The sequence below is a fragment of the Fragaria vesca genome, linkage group LG4 (assembly GCF_000184155.1).
Source record: "Fragaria vesca subsp. vesca linkage group LG4, FraVesHawaii_1.0, whole genome shotgun sequence".
NCBI lineage: Eukaryota > Viridiplantae > Streptophyta > Magnoliopsida > Rosales > Rosaceae > Fragaria > Fragaria vesca.
This window is the reverse complement of record NC_020494.1, coordinates 2,064,982-2,071,798: the sequence shown is the minus strand read 5'-3', so window position 1 is coordinate 2,071,798 and position 6,817 is coordinate 2,064,982. Positions and strand designations below refer to the sequence as shown.

Genomic DNA, 6,817 nt, shown 5'->3' with positions numbered 1-6,817 from the left:
CAGGGTCACTACAAGATAAAACCCTTTTAATGACAAACTTATTTGAGACAAACCTAAATGTTGTCGCCATACCTCTCATGGGTGACGATGGGGGTGACAACTCTTTTTGTCGCTCAAAAATTGAGGTTGTACCGCGCAGGTGTTTAGCAAATAAGCAAATAAAAGAGTTAATTATAAAAATAAAATAAAAAGTGAAGGAGTTTGAATAGTTGTTGTGCTCCACTCCATCACGTCTTCGCTCTTCCCTCTAGCTAGTCTAAACTGCTCGCACTTGCTGCTCTTTGACGGCTCGACCTCGACGGTCAGAATTTAACCGCCATGGTAAATAATTAGTTTCTCCATATTGCCCAATGGTCTCCTCTCTCACATCCATCAATTGTAGTGTTGTTTATTGTGCGAATTTGATTCGATATGGGTGTCTGCGTTGATCCCTCGCATTATCAAATTTCGACTCAATTGTCTTTCTAGGGCTTTTAGGGTTTGTGATTAGGTGTTGCTATGCGTTGAAATCCCTCGCAGGTACTCCAACTGATTGTCGATATTGGGTTACTCAATTGTACTTCAATAATGGGTAATCAGGTACTCCAACAGATTTCTATTTACAAGAGCTTTAGTTCTGCCAATACATGGTTGTAATTTCTCATGGTATTGATTTGATATCACACGGGTTTCATCTTCAAATCTGATCTTTTCTGTGGTAATTATCCTTGTGTTGAATATAGATAGCAGACGTGTTGAATATATATAGCAGAAAATTATTCTGACTGTGAGTTCCTGATCTGCCTCTGAGGACACTGCCCAAGTATGTTGTTATTGTACAACCCAGAAGTCAGTGGCTTCCCTGTCTTTTTTGCCTTTCTCTCTGTGGCTCTAGGTTTTCTATAGATGTTTATTCTATTTTGTTTATACTTTTGCAGAGTGTGCATTCTGTGATGTAATTGACATTACCTTTGGTTGTGAGGAGGTTGCATAGATCCCACATGGAGGTATTCTTTTTGTAAAGTCTTTCAATTGTTCAATTGAGTTGAGTGTATAGTTGTTCACTGTTTTACACGGTATAGGTGAGGGAAGAAACTTGGAATTAAAGAAGATGTCAAACTAGTCATCCTCAACTTAGGTGGACAGGTATACAATGACTTATTGTACATTCTAGTTATACAATTATTGAAGTATTGAGTTGATTTCCGAGACACTACTTAGTCAGTTTATAATATTAATCGTATTGTGCCTCAGTATTCCAATATGATTACCACTTTGTGAGTTATCTTCCATATTTTGTTAATTGTATGTAGTTAGTATATTTCTCAATTTCTGTACTCATTTGCAGCCATCAGGCTGGAAGTTGAAAAGGGAGTTTTTACCTCCTGAATGGCTAAGCCTGTTATGTCATCGTATTGTATCTTCTACATGTTTTTCTTGACTACAGCATACTAAATCTGATGAACTTTAGAGCACAGATATAATATAGACCACATCATACTAAATCTGATGAACTTTAGAGCAGTACCTATCAAGATATGATTTTTTGTGGCAGGTAAATTAGGTTAGAAAACTGGAATCTGACTTCCGAACAGGGATAACAACTAGCATGGAGTTAATCTACAACTATATGCATATATATATATATATATTATTTGCTTACCTTCTTCAAATTAGTATATCATTATTGGTTTGCGGTGCTTGGTTTGCAATGAACAAGGATAATAACTAGCATGGAGTTGATCTACAACTGTGTGTGTGTATTTTCTGTTTACCTTCTTCAAACTAGGATATCATTATTAGTTTGTAATTCGAAACAACAGGGTTTATATCAAGGAGCATCTCGACAGAGGAATGTCAAATGTTGAATGGTGCTCTGCTTAAACTCACACCCAATAAGTGTTCCATCTACTGTAAATTGGATCTGGTCATAGACCTATCTTAGTTGATACTCTACCATTTAAGGTTCGGGGTCGCTCTTGGTTTCGTTATGAGCGTTTTTGGAATTATCCTACTGTTTTTTTTCTCAAGTTTTTTGTGCTTCGGAGTTCGGACAATCAGATGCTTATACACTAGATGTTATAACATTATATGATTGTATGGTAGGTAAACTTTTTGAGACTTTCAATAGTGGCTGAGCTACATTAAGTTGATAGAGTTAAATTTATTCGATTTCCTACTATTTCAGGAAAAATTGGATATGACGCTGTGAGTGAAGCCCTTGCATTCAAGTTACCATTTGTCTTTGTACGCAGAGATTATTTCAATGAAGAACCTTTTTCTGGGAAATATGCTTGAGGTTCGTTTTATCCTTTATTTGTTGAGCACCAAATTCTTTCTATCCCCTATTTTTCTGAAATTTACAATTTTGTGCACATAGACAAAATTTATTTAACCTAACCTCTTTTGCTTAGTTTATGTGAGTAATTCTCTCCTCTCTAGTTATGTCTTTTCACTTGGCTTCTGCATGTTGTGCTATAACAAGGATCTCACATGAAGATGGTCCTAATTATGGCTTGCTCTCACCAATAAGCGTGTTCTATAGGAGGTTGCATGTATGAGTGACACTTTCGAGAATGCTGGTGAAATTTTGACAAGGCTTGCTGGGCAACGAGGAAGATGAAGTTCGATTAGAATTGCTCTATTATTAGTGGAATGTTTGTTTTATCATGATGGAGACATTGTAGAATTCTTTCTTATGAAATAAATAAAAAATTTATTGTGCTCGTTGATGTGATTTCTTTTTTTTGGTTCGTAATTGGTTATTAGTTTTGATTATACGTCAACCTCAGTTCATAAAACTAATGAAGACTGAATAAAAGAAAACGTAGCATATTTAGCCCAATCAATTTCCCGCCATATGGTGAATTTCTGGAAATTCTGGACAGTATTTGTGACAAAGATAGAGGGAATTAGAGACAAACAAGATTTTGTCTATGATCCATTTGGGTGACAAAATTTTCAGTTTGTCACCAAAAAGAATTTGTCACATAGTATTAGTGACAAAATTAGCGACAAAATGATTTTGTCACTCATTGGTATGGGCGACAATTTTTTTAGAATGGGTGACAAAACAGGTTTGTCACTAAAAGGGTTTTCTCTTGTAGTGACTAGTCTGTCTAAACTCTAAAATACTCTAAATTAATGAGCATTGATACTTTGATACAATAGGGGAAATTAATTTGAATACTTCAGAATGAGCAATGTAAATGTGAAATTTATATGATTTGCTGTGTCAAGTATTTACCAACCGTATGAAGTGATCTCGTGTCATTAATAATCATGTGTTTGAGGCTATCGCTGGAGATCACTCTTTTTTTGTCTATTACTTTTGATCATGGACTCCTTTGTGCTTTAATTTTAAATTGGGAGAAACTTCAGAATGAGATAGGTAATGATACTACCTAGTAGTCTTGTAATAAATTGTTGATTAGGAAGGCCACTAGTTCAATTGAGCACATTTCGGCTTTGCATATACTGCTCATTTGCTTTGTTTTTTATGCATGCTCGCTATTATGCAACTGTAGGGTGGTTTTGGCAGTGGTACAGTGATGGAGTGCATGCATAAAGAATGGAGTGTTTGGATATTGGGTTTTAACTTTTAAGCTTGTATGGGAGATGAGCATCAGTGTACTTATGAATTGGCTTAGTTACATATACTATTCATATAATAGTCTTGTCTCAGAATATCAAATAGTTTGTTACACATATTTATAATACTAAATTATTATACTAAGATGAGTGAGCAATATTTCAGTCTGCACATAGTTCATGAGTAATGTTTCAGTTTTCTTATGTTACACAAGATGCTAGAGTTGACTAGTTGTGTCAATGACCTCCCCAATCTCGTTTTAATCTACTCTCCTGGTTTCTTCAGCATAATAGCTTCATCACTCCAATCTAGGGATTTGAAGGAAAGAGCTTTAACTATTAGCATTGGAGGACCAGTTGGTAAGTGGGTTTATTGCATTTCTGCCTTCAATCTAGTTATTTTTCTGATTTTTGCATTAGTGATATCATGCACAGTTACCTATTGGTATCATTAGCTTAAATGGACTAAGAGATCTGGATGATATTGCCACTTTAGGGTTACTTAGCCTTGGGTATTCTATCATGGTATTCTATGGAAATTAGTTATAAGTACGGTTCATGAAGATATATGTTGCCTCTCTAGATTGTGCTCATAGGTTTTGGTTGTTGATGTTGTGCCTGTTTATGGCTGATCTCTTGCAGTTTGATCATTGTAAGAGACCAAATTCTAAGTCTCTTGTGAATGCCTACATTCCTCTTAAGAAAGAAACAAAGTATGCTAACTTCATTTATCTTGTAATGATCATGCGTTTGAGTATGCTACCGAAATTTGATTCATTTATCCAATATTTGAAATGAGTTTTATTGTTGTTGTCAAGACCCATCCCGAATTTCACCCTGAAACCGGAAGTAAATCCTGCGGGGACCACCTTTAAGGAAAATTTATCGAAAATTCAGTATAACCTCCCTTAAAAATGGACAACCCTTCCTAATAAAACCTGCATATACTTCTGAAAATCCAAATCCAACCTTAAACTCCTGGAGCCTTCGTGCTCCCCAAATCACAACATCTCCCAATTTATTTACTAACTTTAAAAAGAAAATCTCACAACCAACAACCACAGTTCAGAGCAACTCTATCTGAGAGGAAAGGAACTAGGAATATAAAAATGAGCGGACGCTATACTATTGACTATGCCTCTTTTCCATGTACGCTCGACCTCAACTATGCTAACCTGTATACTGGGCATTTTTAAAACGAAGGGCCTAAGGGAAAACATTTGCAAACGTTAGAGTGAGTGGACAAAAATAAATTTAACAAAAATAATTAATGCTTTCCCAAATTAAATTTCCAAACAAATCGAATGCATGCCTCAAACGATAAAACTTTCATCTTTTAAATATCGAGCCTCTCAAACTCAATAATATAAATCCATCAATATATACTAGACCTATTCGATTATATTTAATTATTTGTGAGAAAATAAAAATTCCAAAAAAAAAAAAGAATTTCATATTTAATGATTTTATTTATTACTAGCCTTCCGAAATGACCACGCTCGCGCGTGCGTTTTTTTCCCTTTTAACATTAGTTAACTACATTTATTTATCAATGCCCTATTGTATCATTTGACATATAATAATCGTTCTTAGTAACATTCAAAAAGTATTAAAAAAAACATTCAAATCTTCGGCAAAAGAAGTTATTTGAAAGGGTCGCATGCGGTTAGCCTCAATTTTATTTACAATCTTGTTTTCATATAGTGTGGAAAGAGAACTAAGCAAGCTATAACCATTTGGCAAGCCTTAATCCTTGGTGTCCACGATTCAAACTACTAAAGGGATCTAAATCATTGAGTAAGTGCGAAATCAAATACAAAAAAATATTAAAGAACAAATTACAATATTTTCATAAAGACAACTAAGCTATAACCATTTAGCAGACAACTAAGCTATAACAATTTAACAAGTTAACCCTTGGTGTCTCCACGGTTCAAATTACTAACAAAACTGAATCATTGAGTAAGTGCCAAATCAAATACAGAAAATGACAAGACCCGCCCCAAAAACACACAGTAAAACAGGCAAGTCTTGCGGGGTCCACTCTTAAAAGAGATTATACCGAAATTTTGGCATAATCTCCCCTAAAAATGGACAACCCAACCTGCGAGAAAAGAATCAAGAACACTTCAACTATAATCAACAATCACCACTCCTGGAGTCCTTCACTCCCCACAACAAGAACCAAGTTATATCAATACTTAAACAACCAAATCAAGTATCCAACTGTATTAATTAACATGCACATCACCCAAACTTAAACTCTCTACTTTAAGTCATAGACCTAAAGCAAACACTTCCACTTAATTTACATAATCTCATGGTTCTCAGAGCACTAAGGAAGGAAAATAAAACAACTACGCATAGGTTAACATGTAACCTATGATCAGCAAGGAGTAGCGGGAAAACTATGCCTCAACTCCTAGGGAGACCGAACAGGAGCTCTGCAGTTTGGGCAGTTGAAAACAAAAAGCCCAGGGTAAAGTATTTAAAAACAAACGTTAGCGTGAGTGGACGAAAAATAAACTAATTAATAAGTATCTAAGAACATAAAGATACTAAATCAAATTTTTATATGCTTTTCCACTTATACGTTTTTTAAGAATTACCATGCATGCAAATTTTATGAGCTCATCAAAAATTCACGCTAGCCCCGCTAGTCATAATTTAATAAGAAAAATAATTAAATTCCTCACATACGACACTTTCTAAAATAGTGGACTAACCCCACTAGTCAAATTAACAACTCAATAAATTAACTTATATGGCCATATAAGTGAGTCTCCCAGACTCGGTTGCCTCCCAGGCATAGTACTCCCATACTCCCTGTACCTTCACGTCGAGTTGACGGATAGGGCACAAGGCTTGCGTGATGCCACCGGCAACATCACATCACTACTAGGGTGGAAAGGGCTTGCATGACCCCACTTGAAACGTAGTAGCCATATCACCTCGAAATGTGGAACAACATGCTAGCTTGATATCATAATTATTCCAAGAGCAAGATGATTACTTAAATTCAACGTGTCTCACACGTTAACATGCTTTAAAGAAAATAACTCAAATCATGTTCTTAAGATCATTTCATAGAGGGAATAATTTTCTAAACAAACCATGCATGCATATCCCTTTTAAAAATAAAATAAAATATCCACTCACAATATTGACGGCTAAGCCTGACGTCGGTCAGAGCCCTCCTCACGTGGTGTCTCCTCTCGTCCTGTACAAAACGAGATTTAAGGTCCGA

At 35.5% G+C, this 6,817-nt stretch overlaps 1 non-coding gene across 1 annotated transcript; it reads left to right on the top strand.

Annotated features, from left to right (window-relative positions):
- Nucleotides 1-395: 395 nt before the first annotated feature.
- Nucleotides 396-2,388, top strand: LOC101296085. The gene is made up of 4 exons (XR_184419.1): nt 396-828; nt 918-986; nt 1,062-1,125; nt 2,168-2,388. It is a non-coding gene; the product is annotated as an uncharacterized LOC101296085 (transcript).
- The last annotated feature ends 4,429 nt before the right edge of the window (nt 2,389-6,817 follow it).